Genomic DNA, 21,932 nt, shown 5'->3' with positions numbered 1-21,932 from the left:
TTATGGTTATGGTCAATGCTCCTACATCAGAGTGATAGGAGAAGAAAAGATACACTGTGCCCTGGTTATAGGGAAGGCCAGAGTTGCACCTACCAGTATTCAGACAATACCAAGACTTGAACTGACAGCAGCTGTTGCAGCATCAGTAAGCAAGTTTCTGAGAGAAGAATTGGAATTAAAAATAGATGAAGAATATTTTTGGACAGACTCACAACTTGTCCTAGGATACATAAACAATGAAGCTCGAAGATTCTATATCTTTGTCGCCAACAGAGTTGAGAAAATTCGGGAAATAACAAATCTGGAACATTGGCATCACATTGACACAAAGTATAACCCAGCAGGTCATGCTTCAAGAGGCCTGAATGTAACTGAATAAAAAAATTCTAAATGGTTCACCAGTCCAGAGTTCCTTTGGGAAAAGGAAATCATGCCCAGTAAAGGTTACACAGAATTATCTATGGCTGATCCAGAAGTAAAAGTTGTACAAACATTGAGCTCTGCTGCCAAGTGTCAAGATGACATACTTGAAAGACTAGCCAGATGTTCAAAATGGAATACAGTTATAAACGTAGTAGCTCGAATTCAATGTTTGACAAAGGGAATCAGAAAGAAGGAATCATTGAATGTAGAAGAAAGAATGAAGGCTGAAGTCATAAGACTCATTCAACAGAGATTCTACAGTGAAGAGTTGAAGAGACTTAGACAAGAACCTAAAAGGCTTCCAAACAACCACCCATTGTACAAGCTTAATCTTGTTCTGCAGGATGGTATACTAAAGGTGGGGGGAGACTGGAAAATGCATCGTTGCCTCGCAGAGTGAAGCTTCCAGAAATTTTACCCAAAAATGTGCTTTACCCACAGCTGTTTCGGAGAAGGTGGTTACTGGATTGTGAAAGGAAGCAAAGTTATAGCAAAGTATATAAGTAAATGTGCAGTCTGCAGAAAGGCACGTAGACTTACCGAAGAACAAAGAATGGCAGATTTACCGGCAGATCGTGTAAACCCATCACCACCATTTCTTTATAGCGGAATGGATTGTTTTGGCCCATTCATCACCAAACAGAACCGCAAGGAGTACAAGAGATATGGACTAATATTTACATGTCTGACCTCCAGAGCAATTCACCTGGAAATGTTAGAGGATATGTCAACTGACGCATTTATCAACGCCTTAAGATGTTTCATAGCCATTAGAGGTACCGTCAGAGAGCTTAGATCTGATTTTGTTGGAGCAAAGAATGAATTAAAGAAAGCGTATTTGTTAGAGAAACAGTGTGTTTTTCACATGAATGCTCCACATGCAAGCCATACAGGAAGAGTTTGGGAAAGACAAATCAGAACTGTGAGAAATGTGTTACGTTCACTGTTGAAAAAGAACGCCGGAAGAATAGATGATGCTTCACTTAGGACCCTATTCAATGAAGTAATGTCTATTGTTAACAGTCGTCCACTTACAGTTAATAACATAAACGATCCAACAAATTTGGACCCTTTAACTCCCAGCCATCTACTTCACCTTAAGTCGGATAACATACAGCCACTGCCTGGCAAGTTCACCAAAGAAAATTTATATGCTAAAAGGAGATGGTGTACAGTTCAATATCTATCAGAACAGTTTTGGACTAGATGGAGGAAAGAGTACTTAGCCAATCTTATGCTAAGAAGTAAATGGCAAACACCCAGAAGAAATGTCCAAGTTGGTGACATAGTGTTAGTGAAAGAAGAAGATTTACCTAGAAGTCAATGGAAATTGGACAAAGTTCTAGAAGTTCAAAAGGATGAAGACAGACTAGTAAGAAGAGTGTTATTACAAATAGGAGACTCAAAACTTGACAAAAAAGGAAAATGTCTCCAAGTTGGAACGTCCTATACAGAAGTTAGTTGTTCTACTTGAGAGTGATAAAAGACACTTGGAGGTTGATAACCTGATGGAAAATTCCTCAAATTCATGTTCAAGTCTACCACTGAGAACATAGAATTATAGGTAATTTTGGTGGGAGTGTAGCTGGCCAGCTAAGACCTGTCCTAGGTTGCTAGCATAGCTTATATGTGTATACAGCTAGACCTGCCAATAGCCTTAATACAGTTCCTATGTTTATGTGTTAAAGACAAAAGCAGAGCTATTTACTGTGACATCATGTTTTGGATGTGATATAACTGTTATATTTTGTGTTCACAGAAGCAGAAAAAGATAATATGCCTTTAAGATTTATTTTGTAATGTAAGGTAAGCTCAATGAGTGTATAGTGTTAATCTGCTGTTGCTGGGCAGAAGTCTAGACCAATCACAGCCAGCTTCTCACACAGAAAGAGTTTTCACCAATCACAGCCAGCCTCACACACAGCCTGTCTGGGAATTCCCCTGGCAGGAGCTGCTAGAATCATTACTCACCAGAGAGAGGGAGCTGAACAGACACACAGTTCCAGTCAGAGTCCAGTTTTATGGGAACAAGAGGCCACAATAGTTATTTAGAACAGTTATATAATGTTCATATTGTTAGTATTGTGATTAGAACTGTATACTGAACCAGTTATATGTGTGTTTACTTACAGTTCCACCAAATTGCAAGCATACAAACCAGATCCCATACAAATTGCATACAAACTGCGAACTGCTCATACCAGATCATAAGCAATAGGCATACTGCAACTGCAAACCAAGGTGAGCAAGCAGAACTATTAGACCTCAGATATACCTCTCAGAGAGATCATAAAGTGCTTAAATAACTTAAAGTGAGAATACAGATACTCAAGAGAGAAAAATATACAACATTTTATGTTGAATGACAAGATTGAACATTTGAACCACCATCTTATGCATACCGCTATTTTATGATACTTTATTCAACACGTGTTTTGTACATGGACTATCTGCTGCGGAGGCGGCAGTGTTATATGAAGAAAAGTTGAAGTTAATAAAGAAGTTATTTGAAGCATTTGGTGTGCTCTTTAAACCTACTGTTTCCATAGAACGGCGCTAGAGGAATTAGGCTACTTTCACACTAGCGTTCGGAGCGGATCCGTCTGATGTTTCATCAGACGGATCCGCTCCGATAATGCAGACGTTCGCATCCGTTCAGAACGGATCCGTCTGCATTAAAACTTAGAAAATTTTCTAAGTATGAAAGTAGCCTGAGCGGATCCGTTCAGACTTTACATTGTAAGTCAATGGGGAACGGATCCGCTTGAAGATTGAGCCATATGGTGTCATCTTCAAGCGGATCCGTCCCCATTCACTTACATTGTAAGTCTGGACGGATCCGCTCGCCTCTGCACGGCCAGGCGGACACCCGAACGCTGCAAGCAGCGTTCAGGTGTCCGCTCACTGAGCGGAGCGGAGGCTGAGCGCTGGCAGGCGGATGCATTCTCAGTGGATCCGCCTCCACTGAGAATGCATTGGGGCCAGACGGATGCGTTCGGGGCCGCTCGTGAGCCCCTTTAAACGGAGCGCACGAGCGGACACCCGAACGCTAGTGTGAAAGTAGCCTTACAGAGTAATAGACAGTCTGGTTAGACTAAAAGTCAGAGATACCAAAATTCTTCTAATGCCACAGCGCAAAAGGCACTTCATACACACCCCTGATGCACCCCTAGAGTAGAAACTGCAAAAAAGTGACCTCATTTTAGAAACTACACCCCTTAAGGTATTCAAAACTGATTTTACAAACTTTGTTAACCCTTTAGGTGTTCCACAAGAATTAATTGAAAATGGATATGAAATTTCAGAATTTAACTTTTTGGGCAGATTTTCCATTTCAATAATTTTTTTCCACTAACAAATCCAGGATTAACAGCCAAACTAAACTCAATATTTATTGCCATGATGCTGTAGTTTACAGAAACACCCCATATGTGGTAATAAACTGCTGTACGGTCACACGGCAGGGCACAGAAGGAAAGGAACGCCATATGGTTTTTGGAGGGCAGATTTCATTGGGATAATTTTAACTTGCTATGTCACATTTGAAGACCCCCTGATGCACCCGTAGAGTAGAAACTCAAAAAAGTGACCCGATTTTGGAAACTACGGGATAAGGTGGCAGTTTTGTTGATACTATTTTAGGGTACAGATGATTTTTGGTTGCTCTATATTTCACTTTTTGTGAGGCAAGGTAACAAAACAATAGCTGTTTATTTTTATTTTTTTCAGTGTTCATATGACAGGTTTGATCATGAGCTATTTTTATAGAGCAGGTTGTTTTGGGTTGTTTGTTTCAGTTTTACATAATAAAGCATTTTTGAAAAAAATTGTTTTTCAGTGTCTCCATATTCTTAAAGGCATAGTTTTTTTTATTTTTTGGGTGACTGTCTTATGTAGGAGCTAATTTTTTTCAGTATGAGATGACGGTTTGATTGGTGCTATTTTGGGGTGCGTATGACTGTTTGATCGCTTGCTATTACACTTTTTGTGATGTAAAGTGACAAAATGTCTTTTTGATAACATTTTTCACAGTTTTTTTTGCCTTCCTCTGGATCAACTTGCAGGATGACAGGCCGAACTGGATGGACAAATGTCTTTTTTCGGCCTTATGTTCTATGTTACTATGTTACTAAGGTGACAAAAAATGTTTTTTTTCACACCCTTTTAATTTTTTTTTTTTTACAGTGTTCACCTGAGGGGTTAGGTCATGTGATATTTTTATGGAGCAGGTTGATATGGACGTGCTAATACCTAATATGTATACTTTTTTTTATATATTTAAGTTTTACACAATAATATATTTTTTGAAACAAACAAAAAAATCATGTTTTAGTGTCTCTATAGTCTGAGAGTCATAGTTTTTTTTTATTTTTTGAGCGATTATCTTAGGTAGGGTATAATTTAATATTTTTATAGAGCCGGTCCTTACGGACGCGGTGATACCTAATATGTGTGGTTTTTTTTTTTCTTCCTCTTTTTTTCATTATAAAATTATTGAAAAGGGTCTTTTTTTCTTTTTTTAACTTGAATATTTTTTTTGTATTGAAAACACTTTTTTAAATTTTTTTTTTTTTTAAACTTTATTTCTGTCCTACTCTGGGACTTCAACTTTTGGGGGTCTGATCCCCTCTGCAATGCATTACAATATATGTGTATTGTAATGCAATGCCTGTTAGTGTATTACACAGAGTAATACAGTACACTAACAGGTTGCCTAGGAGACCCAGCCTAAAGCTGGATCTCCTCGCCACCCGTAGAAGGCAGGTCCCGATGCTGTGCAAGACATTGGGCAGCCTCTGCATGGCATCGGGGACCCAATGCGCTCCTTCACCCGCCGCAAACCACTTCTATGTCACGGTCAGCGCTGACCGCGGCATAGAAGGGGTTAATCTTCCGGCATCGCTGTAAACAGGCGGATACAGCAGGGGCCCGGCTACCAGAGACTGCCGGACCCCTGCAGTGATCGGGCGGGCGCAGCTCCTGCTCCAGCCCGGTTAGCCCGCCGTGCATGTACGGTGTAATGCATTCTGGAAATGCATTCCCCGCCATACATGCACAGCGTTTTGTATTAGGGTACTTTCACACTAGCGTTTTTCTTTTCCGGCATAGAGTTCCGTCACAGGGGCTCTATACCGGAAAATAACTGATCAGGCATATTCTTATGCAGGGCCGGCGCTACCATAAGGCAGGCCAGGCGGCTGCCTTAGGGTGCGCCCTGCGCAGGGCGGAAAAATTAATTACCTTTTTTTATTTTTTATCATTTACTACTTGCTATTGAATTTGTGCCGCAGCGCCACCGTCCACCTGCCCGCCTGCCCCCAGCCTGCGTGTGCCGGCCGCTCCCAGCCCTCATTCACGGCAACACGGTCACATGGGCTCAGGCCACGGGGGCGTGACTGGTGAGTGAGCGGCGCCGAGGTGGCAGAAAGCAGGGACTAGAGGCGAGCTGACTGACTGTGTTGTGTCTGACTCACACAGACTCAGCCGTCAGCCAGATTGAAGACACAGCCAGCAGCAGGAGTCAGGACAGGTGTTAACTTAGGGTAGGTGAATGGTATGGTGATGATGATCAAAATGATGAGATGAGCGCTAGGCTAGCGCACTGACTAGCACCAGAGCAGAGGCTGAGCGCACGGCATTCAATGATGTTTTTTTAAAAAGTGATTTCACAACAACAATCATTAATATTGGGGGGGGGAGGGCGGGGATGGTGTGACCGTGACATGATGGAGGGGGGACAATGTAAATGTCTGTACAGTTGTACTCTGAGTATGTGACATGGGAATGGGGCCAGGCCGCCAGGAAGGGTCGGCCGGGGGGGATGATGTGCCATGTGGGGGGGGGGGGGAAGAAATGTGACACAATAGGGGGTAATTATGTGATCATGGATGGGGCCAGGGCTGTCCGGGCGGGGGGGTGATGTGCCATGGGGGGGAAAGAAATGTGACATAATAGGGGGTAATGATGTGATCATGGATGGGGCCAGGGCCGCCCGGGCGGGGCGGGGGGGATGATGTGCCATGGGGAGGGGAAGAAATGTGACACAATAGGGGGTAATGATCATGGATGGGGCCAGGGCCGTCCGGGCGGGGGGGGAAATGATGTGCCATGGGGGGGAGAAATGTGACACAATAGGGGGTAATGATGTGATCATGATGTGAGATGAAGGGGGTGATGTAAACTAAAAATGAGGGGGTGATGTGACATGGTTTGGAGGGGGAGAAAGCTGACATGGCGGAGAGAAAGCTGACATGGAGGGGGAGAAAGGTGACATTGAGGGATTGATATGAAAAGAGGTGATGTGAAGAGGGGGGTGTGGACATGAAATTGGTGAATTTCCCCATTTATTATATCACAATCATATATTGAAATCTCAATATTTACCTCCCTAATCGCAATTTCACATTTTCCCCAAATCCTGCAACCCTAGTATATAAGGGGGCCCTGTATATATTTGGCACTATATGGGGGCTGGGGGCACTGTATATATTGAGCACTACATGGGGGCACAGGCAATATATGGGGGCGCTGTATGTATGAGGGCAGCCGCATAGGTACTATATGGGTGCCCTGTATATATTTGGCACTATATGGGGGCTGGGGGCACTGTATATATGGGGGGCACATAATATAATATATGGTGACACAGATCTGATAAATATGAATTTGCTTCAGTTCCTTTCAGGCTCGGCTGTGGACTGCACTGCAGACTGAGGAGCAACAGAGGAGAGAGGCGCGTGTGGGTCAGTGGCTGCATCGTGGTGAATGGTGAGTCACTGTCCAGCCTGCCCCCCGCCCCGGGAGAATCTGGTGTACCTAATATCCTCATTACCTCGTGACAAGGACACAGCATTTGGACAATGTGCCATTAATCTGTTTCAGATGCTGCAAGTTGTTAAAAACAACTTTAGGAGCCGCTGATCACCACAAGGTAAGTAGTCCCTTAGTTGGGACCGCAGTGCTTGTAGTCACGCTGCCTAGATTCTCCTCCCAGCCTCTCATGCTTAATTGACACTCTAAGTGTTTGGCTTTGCATGAAGTTCCCGACACTCAGAGTGCCAATCAAGATGGAGAATCTGGAAGAAGAACGGAGGCAGCGTGACTACATGCACTGCGACCCCACCTAAGGGACCACTTACCTTGCGGTGAGCATCAACTATTAAAGTTGTTTTTAACAACTTACGACATCCAGAGAAACTTATGGGCAGCTCACAAATTATCTAAAATGTACTGGAAAGGGCCGATAACACGTAGGGGACCTTACAGGTTCCCTTTAAAAACAGGCTGAAGAGATCGCAGTCACCAGTACCAAACTTTTAGTCGCCATGGCGACCTGGTGCCTAGTATTTGTTGTGGCCTGCAGTGAGGTGTGCCCATAGCAATAGACAGTACAGTACACGCTACCATTCAGTACTGTATATTGATATGGGCACCTCTAGGATTGTAGCATGTTATGTATATTGTTAGGGCTCATAACAGTAGTACCATCCTAGAGGTGCCCATAGCAATATATAGTATTTTAGCCTTATATAGGTACCTGTAGCAATATACTACCGTCCAATATGTACCTGTAGCAATATACTGTAATACCGTCGTAGATGTACCTGTAGCAATATACCGTTGTCCTATATCCTATATGTACCTGTAGCAATATACTACCATCCTATATGTACCTGTAGCAATATACTACCATCCTATATGTACCTGTAGCAATATACTACCGTCATAGATGTACCTGTAGCAATATACCACTGTCCTATATCCTATATGTACCTGTAGCAATATACTACCGTTGTAGATGTACTTGTAGCAATATACTACCGTCACAGATGTACCTGTAGCAATATACCACTGTCCTATATCCTATATGTACCTGTAGCAATATGTTACCGTCGTAGATGTACTTGTAGCAATATACCACTGTCCTATATCCTGTATGTATCTGTAGCAATATACTAACATCCTATATGTACCTGTAGCAATATGTTACCGTCGTAGATGTACTTGTAGCAATATACTACCGTCGTAGATGTACCTGTAGCAATATACCACTGTCCTATATCTTGTATGTACCTGTAGCAATATACTACCATCCTATATGTACCTGTAGCAATATACTACCGTCATAGATGTACCTGTAGCAATATACCACTGTCCTATATCCTATATGTACCTGTAGCAATATACTACCGTTCTAGATGTACTTGTAGCAATATACTACCGTCGCAGATGTACCTGTAACAATATACTACTGTCCTATATGCACCTGTAGCAATATACTACCATTGTAGATGTTCTTGTAGCAATATACTACAGTCGCATATGTACCTGCAGTAATATACTACCGTCATAAAAATGTACCTGTAGCAATATACTACCGTTGTAGATGTACTTGTAGCAATATACTACCGTCGTAGATGTACCTGTAGCAATATACCACCGTCGTAGATGTACCTGTAGCAATATACCACCATTGTAGATGTACATGTAGCAATATACTACCGTTGCAGATGTACCTGTAGCAATATACTACCGTCCTATATGTACCTGTAGCAATATACTACCGTTGTAGATGTACTTGTAGCAATATACTACCGTCGCAGATGTACCTGTAGCAATATACTACCGTCCTATATGTACCTGTAGCAATATACTACCGTTGTAGATGTACTTGTAGCAATATACTACCGTCACAGATGTACCTGTAGCAATATACCACTGTCTTATATCCTATATGTACCTGTAGCAATATGTTACCGTCGTAGATGTACTTGTAGCAATATACCACTGTCCTATATCCTGTATGTATCTGTAGCAATATACTAACATCCTATATGTACCTGTAGCAATATGTTACCGTCGTAGATGTACTTGTAGCAATATACTACCGTCGTAGATGTACCTGTAGCAATATACCACTGTCCTATATCTTGTATGTACCTGTAGCAATATACTACCATCCTATATGTACCTGTAGCAATATACTACCGTCATAGATGTACCTGTAGCAATATACCACTGTCCTATATCCTATATGTACCTGTAGCAATATACTACCGTTCTAGATGTACTTGTAGCAATATACTACCGTCGCAGATGTACCTGTAACAATATACTACTGTCCTATATGCACCTGTAGCAATATACTACCATTGTAGATGTTCTTGTAGCAATATACTACAGTCGCATATGTACCTGCAGTAATATACTACCGTCATAAAAATGTACCTGTAGCAATATACTACCGTTGTAGATGTACTTGTAGCAATATACTACCGTCGTAGATGTACCTGTAGCAATATACCACCGTCGTAGATGTACCTGTAGCAATATACCACCATTGTAGATGTACATGTAGCAATATACTACCGTTGCAGATGTACCTGTAGCAATATACTACCGTCCTATATGTACCTGTAGCAATATACTACCGTTGTAGATGTACTTGTAGCAATATACTACCGTCGCAGATGTACCTGTAGCAATATACTACCGTCCTATATGTACCTGTAGCAATATACTACCGTTGTAGATGTACTTGTAGCAATATACTACCGTCACAGATGTACCTGTAGCAATATACCACTGTCCTATATCCTATATGTACCTGTAGCAATATGTTACCGTCGTAGATGTACTTGTAGCAATATACCACTGTCCTATATCCTGTATGTATCTGTAGCAATATACTAACATCCTATATGTACCTGTAGCAATATGTTACCGTCGTAGATGTACTTGTAGCAATATACTACCGTCGTAGATGTACCTGTAGCAATATACCACTGTCCTATATCTTGTATGTACCTGTAGCAATATACTACCATCCTATATGTACCTGTAGCAATATACTACCGTCATAGATGTACCTGTAGCAATATACCACTGTCCTATATCCTATATGTACCTGTAGCAATATACTACCGTTCTAGATGTACTTGTAGCAATATACTACCGTCGCAGATGTACCTGTAACAATATACTACTGTCCTATATGCACCTGTAGCAATATACTACCATTGTAGATGTTCTTGTAGCAATATACTACAGTCGCATATGTACCTGCAGTAATATACTACCGTCATAAAAATGTACCTGTAGCAATATACTACCATTGTAGATGTACTTGTAGCAATATACTACCGTTTGTAGATGTACCTGTAGCAATATAACACCGTCGTAGATGTACCTGTAGCAATATACTACCGTCGTAGATGTACCTGTAGCAATATACCACCGTCGTAGATGTACCTGTAGCAATATACCACCATTGTAGATGTACATGTAGCAATATACTACCGTTGCAGATGTACCTGTAGCAATATACTACCGTCCTATATGTACCTGTAGCAATATACTACTGTTGTAGATGTACTTGTAGCAATATACTACCGTCGCAGATGTACCTGTAGCAATATACTACCGTCCTATATGTACCTGTAGCAATATACTACCGTTGTAGATGTACTTGTAGCAATATACTACAGTCGCAGATGTACCTGTGGCAATATACTACCATCCTATATGTACCTGTAGAAATATACTACCGTCGTAGATGTACTTGTAGCAATATACTATCGTCGTAAATGTACCTGTAGCAATATACTACTGTCCTATACAGTGGGGAGAAGAAGTATTTCATATACTGCTGATTTTGCAGGTTTTACAACATTCATACAAAGCATGTGTAGGTCTGTAATGTTTATCATAGGTACATCTAGTGGTGTCTGATGTGGCAGTCACAGATGCACAGTATATGATATATGATGACACAGGATATAATATACGGGGCACAGAATATAACATATGGGAGAACAGTATATATTTCAAATATGGGAGCACAGTGTATAATTAATTCAATATAAAGCTGTGGCATTCACCATATGTTGACAAATATTTTCTTTCTTTGTTATGCAAAGGTTACATACCGTGGGGGGTCATTACGAACTACACAGGGGCAATACAAGACAACGGCTGTTTTGTGCTACAACACGCTTCTTCTGGCCTCTTTTGCTATATAATTAGTTTATTTGTGGGGCACATTATGTTTAGAATTTAAGGAATATGGTGTCTATCATAAGGAATATCTGGGGTGGCAGGGTTTTACGGCCTATGGTATGTGCCAGTATTGCATTCTGAAGGTGCAGTATGCGGCATTATTATATTCAGAGGGTACAGTGTGAAGCTGGAATAAGACATGGTGGTCTGGACCAGATGAAGAAGAACAATAAAGACTACAGAGATGTGACTGGTAATTTGATTATATCAATTTGGATTCTGCCTGACTATGCAGTGTTGTAGTCACACTTCTGTAGTTATGATTAGTAAAACTACAAATCCCAACATACCCTTACCAGAGCTTATATCATACTGGGAGCTGTAGTTTCACATGATCAAAACTTCTTTAGCGCTTTCCTCTTACTTGGCAATTGGTGTATTTGATTATTATAGTAGATATAATTTTCTGCAACACGCTACACAGCGGGTTTTAGTAAGGAACCTGTTTATAAAAATTCAACAAATATTTTATTATTCACATAGCTGGAAAACTACGATCAAAATGCCGAAACTACTTAAAGAAAATAAATTATCAGGCGTAGGTTTCAGAAAAAGGCGAGCAGAAAAAGAAAATGCTGGGAAGCAGATGTCTGGAGATTATAAAGAAGTACCTGACCTCTCACAAAACCAGAAAGGAAGATGCTCCTGCATCAGAACCAGTTTCAAATGCGGAAGATGATCCAGTTCACGTAGCTATGGGTGAGGAATCTTTAACAGCAGACCAACAGCCCGCCACAGCTCAATGGGCTGCTAATGTGGATGATGCAAGCGCGGAGGAAAGACAAGAAGTAGGTGATGATCAACCTTCTACGTCATCATATGTACCATCTCCTCACCTTGAAAAGACTACTGATACAGAAGGATCAAGTGATGTAGAAATGATGCAAGAGTTCTTCTTTGGAGACTCTTGATTTGTCTGATCCAGCTAATTGGCCCGCTGTTCTCACCACCTCTCAAAGGGATGCTATTGTTAGGAAAGGTCCTGCAAAGCAAAAAGCTGATTTTGTTTTTCCCAAAGATGCATCTAATAGACGTTTCACTAAAGCAAATTATAAGAGACGATTGCCAAACGGAGAAGATACCTGCAGAAACTGCCTGGTTATGCTGTTAAGCTGGACAAAGTGTTTTGTTTTTGTTTTGAGCTATTTGAAACTAAAATAACAACAAATTTGACAAACGGAGGCTATAGTGATTGGAGGAACTTGTCTCAAAATCTTCACATTCATGAAAGGTCCAATTCTCACCTTGTTGCTGTAAGAGACTGGAATGAATTCTCTAGAAGATTTGGATCAGGAAAAGCAATAGATGCTGTATCCCATAGATTTTTGACAGCAGAAACACAACACTGGCAAAATGTTGTCAAGAGGCTTGTAGCCATTGTAACGTATCTTGGTCGCCAGTGCTTGGCTTTTAGAGGTAGCAAAGATACATTACATAGTGAAAATAATGCACATTTTCTGCAACTTGTAGAAATGCTTGCCACATTTGATACGGTTTTGCAGGAACATCTGAAGCGCATCAAAAATAAGGACATTTTCCATCATTATTTTGGGGAAGGACATTCAAAATGAACTAATTGGCCTTATAGCCAAATAAATTAAAAAACAGATTCTGCAGGCACTGAAAGCGGCAAAATAATATTCTATCATACTTGATTGCACCCCAGACATTTCACTTATTGAACAAATAACTATAATTGTTAGATTTGCGATGCATCCAACGTGGGGAACGGAGTGAGGCTTGAGGAGGGTGATACATGGGCACTTTAGGATTAATTAATGATTATAAGAATACTTACATGGAATGTTTGGGGTCTGGCGGAGAAGGTAAAAAGCCAGGCGGTGTTAGATTTGATAAGGAGACATTTGCCAGCTATTGTTTGTTTGGTTGAAACTCATTTTTCACAGGAGATGATTCACCGACTTGGGAGGAGGTGGGCTACACAGGTTTATAACTCTACATATACTACTTATTCCAGAGGAGTTACAGTACTGATTCACAAACAGATTCCTTTTTTTTGTTTGGCATCCTCTGTGGACAAACAGGGGAGATATGTTTTTCTTCATGGTAGGCTTGATGGAAAGTTCTGTATCTTGGCTTTTATTTATATCCCCCCCCCTTTTTTTTTTAGCAGGTATTGAATCATATGATGGCCTTTGTGGATAATCAATGGGGATTTCAATTGTGTGATGAATCCAGAGGTAGATAGGATTTCCATTCGAGGGAATAGGTGCTCCCTGACCCAGGGGTCCCCCCTGGCTCGGTTCTGCCAAGAGGTGGGCCTCGTGGATGTTTGGGAATATCTATTTAAAGAAAAAAGAGCTTTCTCCTCTGTTAGTAATTCTGGAAGTTCTATGTCTAGAATTGTTCTGACCTTGATAAATAAAGGCTATTTAAATTGTGTTAAACGGATGAAATATGAGGCTAGATCCGTCTCAGACCATGTTCCCTTCTTAATAGATCTATGTATGGTTGGGAATGATTCTAGAGTGAAACCTCCATTTAGATTGAATCCCCATTGGTTATTAATAATTGATAATCACACTCAGATAGAAAATGAGATTACTTCTTTTTGGGATAGGAATTATGCCTCTACTAAATCTCAATATATCTGGGATGCTTTTAAAGCCTTTATGAGAGGGATCTTTATTAGTACAATTGCATATTTGAGCAAAAGCTATGCTATGAAGGAGAAAGAACTGGAGGAAGCAGCCGCGGTAGTAATGGCTAGGTATGCTAAGGTAAAAACAGAGGAAGGTAGAGAGATTATGCAGAGAACAAGCCAGGCTTTTTCTGACTTCCTTCTGGATAAAGCACAACAGAAGCTGTTCTTCAGAGGACAAAAATATTTCTCAGAGGCAGGTCGCCCTGGGAAGATGCTGGCTAGGGTAATAGCAAGTCAGGATTCAAAGAAAGAGATCTGTAGTATCCGTATGCCTGATGGTACTATTGTGGAAGATCAGGAGGGAATATTAGAAGTATTTGTAAAATATTTTTGTGAATTGTATGAATCAGAGAGTGTCCTCTCAGAGGCTGCGATGGACGCATACTTGGACTCTATCTCTCTTCCGGTTCTTACAGATGTGCAAAAAGAACGCTTGGAGATGGACTTGTGCCCCCAAGAGATTGAGAATGCAATGAAGGCCTGTTCAGGTAATTCTTCCCCTGGAATGGATGGACTCCCGTATGAGTTTTAACATAAATACGGGGAGGTTGTTTTTCCCCATCTGTGGAGAACACTATCTGATTCAATAAAGGAAGGAGTCCTCCCAGAAACAATGACAGAGGCTGTGATAACAGTAATATTAAAAAAGGGTAAAGACCCTAATGAGCTGGGATCTTATAGACCTATCTCTCTCCTTAATACATATGTTAAACTCTACTCTAAAATCTTAGCTATGAGGCTATCCAGTGTTATGACATTAATTATACATCCAGACCAAAACGGCTTTATTCCGAATAAGGGGACTCATTATAGTCTACATCGCCTTTTTTCTAATATACAGACGTCTGGAGGGTCTTCACGCTCTATCTTGTCTATAGATGCGTCTAAGGCCTTTGATAGAGTTGAGTGGGGATTTCTTTGGAGAGTGCTTCATAGGATGGGCTTTGGCCCTAGGTTTATTAATATGGTCAAACTTCTTTATAGATCCCCCACAGCAAGACTCAATATAAATGGTCATCTCACAAGAAGTTTTCCCATGACTAGAGGCACTCGCTAGGGATGTCCACTTTCTCCTCTGCTATTTGATATTTATATTGAACCCCTAGCTGCTAGGGCCAGACAAGATCCTGGGATTCTAGGGTTTGGGGTACTGGGAATGGAAGATCGTATCTCCTTATATGCAGATGATATTTTATTTTATGTCCAACAGACAAAATCTACCTTGTTAACTATCATGCAAACGATAAACTCCTTTGGAGAAGTCTCAGGGCTGGATGTAAATTGGGATAAAACTACCCTTATGCCACTGGATACTACAACTATGCCCTTAGATAAATTTATATTCCCTAATGAAAGCCCTTTGAACAGCCTGAAAATCGCTGAGTCCTTTGAGTATCTTGGTATAACAGTCTCCCCTAGGGTGGAAGATTTTATTCGCTTAACTTGATGCCATTGATAAATAAGTTAAGGTCAAAAATAACAACGTGGCTTCGCCTACCTCTATCGAAGGATGATAGAATATCTTTAGTTAAGATGGTGATTCTCCCTCAGTTACTCTATCTCTTAAGGAATTCTCCAGTTTGGATCCCTGATAGGTACTTCAAGGTAATCAAAAGGATTATTAATGATTTACTTTGGGGGAAACGTGTAAGACTTAAGTTAGAGCATTGGTACAAGCCCTTGGAGAAGGAAAGAGTCAATCTCCCTTGTTTCAGGGGCTATTTCTTAGCTGCACAGTTTTGCTTTCTTAGTGAATTGAATGATAGCCCACTGTGTAGGGATTTAGTCATTAGATCTCCAATTGATAATTTTTTCACTCTATTGGAGTCTGACTATTGATGAGCGAACCCGAACTGTATAGTTTTCGTAAAAGTCCGGGTTCGGGTTCGGTGTTCGGCGCTATCTTGGCTCTTTTTGAAAGGCTGCAAAGCAGCCAATCAACAAGCGTCATACTACTTGCCCCAAGAGGCCATCACAGCCTTGCCTACTATTGGCATGGCTGTGATTGGCCAGTGCAGCATGTGACCCAGCCTCTATATAAGCTTGGGTCACGTAGCGCTGAACGTCACTCTGCTGATTCAAGCATAGGGAGAGGTTGCAGCTGCGACGTTAGGGCGAGATTAGGCAGATTAACTCCTCCAAAAGACTTCATTCTGTGATCGATCTGCATATCACGGTCGGCGTGACTATCACATACGTGACACAGAGGGAGGGAACAAGGAAGGCCCTGCCCAAGTGAGAGGGAAGGTGGTGACCCCTGACTCACCTAGCGGCTGGCACCTGGCTGCCCTGACGTCCCTAGACGGGTTCCTCACCCGTACGCCGATCACGTGCCTAAAGCCCTGGCTTTCCCTAGGCTGAGCCCTAGATAGTGAACAGGGCGGTGGGAACACTAGTCCGCACCACTAGCTCTAAAGGGAAACACCAAGGGAAGGACAGACAATACAAACTCAACATATAATCCCAGGTGGGCGACAACAGGAGACAACAAGAAGCCCAACAGGGATCCGGAGGGTAGCACTCTGGAACGACAACCAGGATTCACAACTCCAGTGGGTCAGTATAGATGTCCAGGCAGGAAGCTCTATAACTGGCAACTAGAGAAGAGTGAGGGGAGAATATAAGGAGGTTGGGCGTGGCAGACAAGAAACAGCTGAGGAGGAGAAGCTACGGATCCCTGATTGAGACAAAAAGGATAGCAAGGCAAACACAGAAAACAATCACTAAGAAACAACGTGATCTTTAGATATAGAGCACGCAGCCACCCGCTGCGACCTCCTGACCCCGGGTATAACGGAGTCAGACGTGGCTCTTGATACCCTCGTGACAGTACCCCCCCTTTCACGAGGGGCCTCCAGACACTCAGGACCAGGTCTCTCCGGATGAGAGGCATGAAAAGCCTGAATTAACCTGTTGGCGTTTACCTCTGACGCTGGAACCCACATTCTTTCCTCGGGACCGTAACCCCTCCAATGCACCAGATACTGAAGAGAGCGGCGGACCCGACGAGAATCAACAATTCTGGCTATTTGAAACTCCAGATTACCATCCACAATAACAGGAGGAGGTGGCAGCGGTGATGGTTCTAGAGGTGGAACATACTTCTTGAGTAACGATTTATGGAAGACGTTATGGATCTTAAAAGTCTGAGGTAGCTCCAGGCGAAACGCCACAGGGTTAATGACGGCTACTATTTTATAAGGACCAATGAACCTAGGGCCCAGTTTCCAAGAGGGAACCTTCAACTTAATATTCCTAGTAGACAACCACACATAGTCATTCACCCCTAGGTCCGGACCTGGCGACCGTTTCTTATCGGCCATGCATTTATATTTACCACTCATCTTTTTCAAGTTAACTTGCACCTTCTGCCATACCGAAGAAAGAGATGAAGAAAACCTTTCCTCTTCGGGAACCCCAGAAGACCCCCCCTCTTTGAAAGTACAAAATTGGGGATGAAAACCGTATGCACCAAGGAATGGTGACTTGCCAGTGGACTCCTGATAATGATTATTTATGTCAAACTCAGCTAACGGTAAATATGATGACCACAACTCTTGGTTTTCAGACACAAAACACCTTAAATATGTTTCTAGGTTTTGGTTGGTACGCTCAGTCTGTCCATTCGACTGAGGATGGAAAGCTGAGGAAAAGGACAAGTGTACCCCCAAACGGGAACAAAAAGCTTTCCAAAACTTAGAAATAAACTGGGTTCCCCGATCTGAAACCACATCGGAAGGGACCCCGTGAAGCTTCACGATTTCACTGATAAACACCTGAGCAAGAGTTTTAGCATTAGGAAGTGCGGGTAGCGCAATAAAGTGTACCATTTTGCTAAACCTGTCTACTACTACCAAAATAACTGTTTTACCCGCAGACAACGGTAAGTCAGTGATGAAATCCATCGACAGATGTGTCCATGGCCTATTGGGGATAAAAAGAGGCAATAAAGACCCTGCTGGACGTGTATGAGAGACTTTCGCGCGTGCACAAGTAGAGCAAGTAGACACGAAATCCATTACATCCTGACGCAACCTTGGCCACCAAAAACGACGAGATAATAGCTCCAAGGTTGCTTTACTACCCGGGTGCCCAGCAAGTGCCGAATTATGATGTTCTTTTAATAATTCAAGACGCAGGTTTAACGGTACAAACAATTTCTCTGAGGGGCAAGAGGCCGGGGCGTCCCCCTGGGCCTCTAACACCTTTCCCTCTAGAACAGAGTGTACAGCAGAGACAACCACTCCTCTTTGTAAAATAGGTACCGGATCACTAGCATTACCCCCTCCAGGGAAACTACGAGATAACGCGTCTGCCTTGGTATTTTTTGCCCCAGGACGATAGGTGATTACAAAGTTAAATCTGGTAAAGAATAGCGACCACCTAGCTTGTCTAGGGGTGAGACGCTTAGCCGATTCTAGGTACAGAAGGTTTTTGTGATCCGTAATCACCGTGACGGGGTGGATTGCTCCCTCTAAGAAGTGACGCCACTCTTCAAGCGCCAGCTTAATCGCCAACAGTTCCCTATTTCCAACATCATAGTTCTTCTCTGCAGAAGATAATTTTTTGGAAAAGAAAGCGCAAGGGCGCCATTTGCCAGGAGACGGACCCTGAGACAATACAGCCCCCACTCCCACCTCTGACGCATCTACCTCTACAATAAAAGGCTGGGAGACATCAGGTTGAATTAGAACAGGTGCCGAGGTAAACCTCTCTTTTAGAGAGGAAAATGCATTTTTAGCGGCGTCAGACCATTTAGAAAAATCAGTCCCCTTCCTAGTCATGTCGGTAAGGGGTTTAACGATCACTGAATAATTTTTAATGAACTTTCTATAGAAATTTGCGAAACCCAAAAACCGTTGTAGGGCTTTAAGGTTCTCAGGAAGATCCCAATCTAAAATTGCCTGGACCTTCCCAGGATCCATACGGAAACCTGAAGCAGATAATAGATATCCCAGGAACTGTATTTCCTGAACGGCGAAGACACATTTTTCAATTTTCGCATATAATTTATTCGTCCGTAGGACCTGCAGTACTTGCCTGACATGCACCTCATGTGTTTTCAGATGAGCCGAATAAATTAAGATATCATCTAGGTATATGACTACAAACCTGCCGATGAGATGACTAAAAATATCATTAACGAAATCTTGGAAGACAGCGGGGGGCATTGGTCAGACCGAAAGGCATAACTAGATTTTCATAATGCCCCTCAGGGGTGTTAAAAGCTGTCTTCCACTCATCCCCTTCCCTGATACGAATCAGATTGTAGGCCCCCCTAAGATCAAGTTTGGAGAACCACCTAGCACCCGCAATCTGATTAAAAAGGTCAGGAATGAGAGGAAGAGGGTATGGGTCTCGGATGGTTATCTGGTTTAGCTCACGGAAATCTAGGCAAGGACGCAGGCCCCCATCTTTATTTTTAACAAAGAAAAACCCTGCAGCCACGGGTGAAGAAGAGGGTCTGATGTGTCCCTTAGCCAGACTCTCGGAGATATAATCTTTCATGGCTTGTCTCTCGGGACCCGAAAGATTATACAACCTGGACTTGGGTAATTTTGCACCGGGAATCAGGTTAACCGGGCAATCATAAGGACGATGAGGTGGTAGCTTCTGACAACCCTTTTCAGAAAAAACGTCCTCAAAGTCCGAAATAAATGTAGGTAGGGAAGCTATGGAGGCGATTAAGCAATTGTTATTTAAGCAATTCTCTCTGCAATGCACAATCCACTCCAATATCTCCCTGGCCTGCCAATCCACCACTGGATTGTGCGCTACCAACCAGGGAAGACCCAATACCACAGGAGAGGGAAGGCCCTCCAGAACGTAACATGAAAGACACTCATTATGGTGGTCCCCTACCCGAAGGTGTAAATTATGAACAATGTGGGTGAGGTTTCTCTGAGACAGAGGAGCCGAATCTATAGCGAATACGGGAATAGGTCTCTGCAGCGTACAGAGAGACAAACCCATAGTGCGGGCAAAATGGGCATCTATCAAATTTACCCCTGCTCCACTGTCTAGAAAAAAAGAAATAGACTCCGTCTTAACACCAAAAACATTAACCGCTGGTAACACAAATTGAGATGTTCGTATGGAGGAAACGTATACCCCCCGGCTGACATCCTCCGCACAGCCTGGGGTTAGTAGTTTTCCGACGGTCTTTTGTTTTTGAGAAAGGAGGGACAGACATTAATGAAATGACCCTTCCCCCCACAGAAAAAACAAGCCCCCCCCCTACGGCGAACCTCAGGAGGACGGACCTGACGAGAAGTTCCGCCTAGCTGCATAGGCTCATCTAAGTCAGTACAGACTAATTGTTGCTTGGGAGAGGTAACCAATTGCTCAGGAATTTTCGATCTCTCCCTAAGACGCCTATCTATTCTGATAGAGAGGGACATAACAGCATCAAGAGAAAGGGGGGTCTCATACAGCGCCAGTGCATCCTTAACCCTTTCAGATAACCCAGAGCAGAACTGACTCCTGAGAGCCGGGTCGTTCCACTGAGTATCCGTAGCCCACCTACGGAACTCTGAGCAATATTCCTCTGCTGACCGATCTCCCTGTAGGAGTCTCCGTAACTTCGACTCAGCCAGGGCGACTCGGTCAGGGTCATCATATATGAGACCCAAAGCCCCAAAAAATTCCTCCACTGACCGGAGAGCCTGGGAACCAGGGGGTAACGAGAACTCCCAGGATTGTGGGTCCCCCTGAAGCAGGGAAGTGACAATCCCAACCCGCTGTTCTTCATTACCTGAGAAGTAAGGGCGCAACTTAAAGTATAATTTGCAGGCCTCACGGAACGTCGCAAATTTGTCCCTTCCCCCAGAAAATCTGTCAGGAAGAACAACCTTGGGTTCTGTAACAACCTGGTTACCCATAGCAACCGCTGGGGGTGCGGTCTGCTGCATTTGCTGCTGTTGTTGGAGGACAGACACCTTCAATCCTGCCACCTCCAAAGACAGGCCTTGAAGCTGTTTTGCCAAGGCAGCAATAGGATCCATATTGGATTCTAAGTAGAGAAAAAAAAATTTGTTTTTTTCCTCAAAAAGTAATGGCCAGTTATAATATCACGGTCGGCGTGACTATCACATACGTGACACAGAGGGAGGGAACAAGGAAGACCCTGCCCAAGTGAGAGGGAAGGTGGTGACCCCTGACTCACCTAGCGGCTGGCACCTGGCTGCCCTGACGTCCCTAGATGGGTTCCTCACCCGTACGCCGATCACGTGCCTAAAGCCCTGGCTTTCCCTAGACTGAGCCCTAGATAGTGAACAGGGCGGTGGGAACACTAGTCCGCACCACTAGCAATAAAGGGAAACACCAAGGGAAGGACAGACAATACAAACTCAACATATAATCACAGGTGGGCGACAACAGGAGACAACAAGAAGCCCAACAGGGATCCGGAGGGTAGCACTCTGGAACAACAACCAGGATTCACAACTCCAGTGGGTCAGTATAGATGTCCAGGCAGGAAGCTCTATAACTGGCAACTAGAGAAGAGTGAGGGGAGAATATAAGGAGGTTGGGAGTGGCAGACAAGAAACAGCTGAGGAGGAGAAGCTACGGATCCCTGATTGAGACAAAAAGGATAGCAAGGCAAACACAGAAAACAATCACTAAGAAACAACGTGATCTTTAGATATAGAGCGCGCAGCCACCCGCTGCGACCTCCTGACTCCGGGTATAACGGAGTCAGACGTGGCTCTTGATACCCTCGTGACACTGCAGCTGTGGATCATTGAAGTGCTAATATCGACTTGCTCACTTTTTTGAGGCTGCC

Source organism: Bufo bufo, chromosome 1 (assembly GCF_905171765.1).
Source record: "Bufo bufo chromosome 1, aBufBuf1.1, whole genome shotgun sequence".
Classification (NCBI taxonomy): domain Eukaryota; kingdom Metazoa; phylum Chordata; class Amphibia; order Anura; family Bufonidae; genus Bufo; species Bufo bufo.
Note: the sequence above shows the minus strand (reverse complement) of the source record.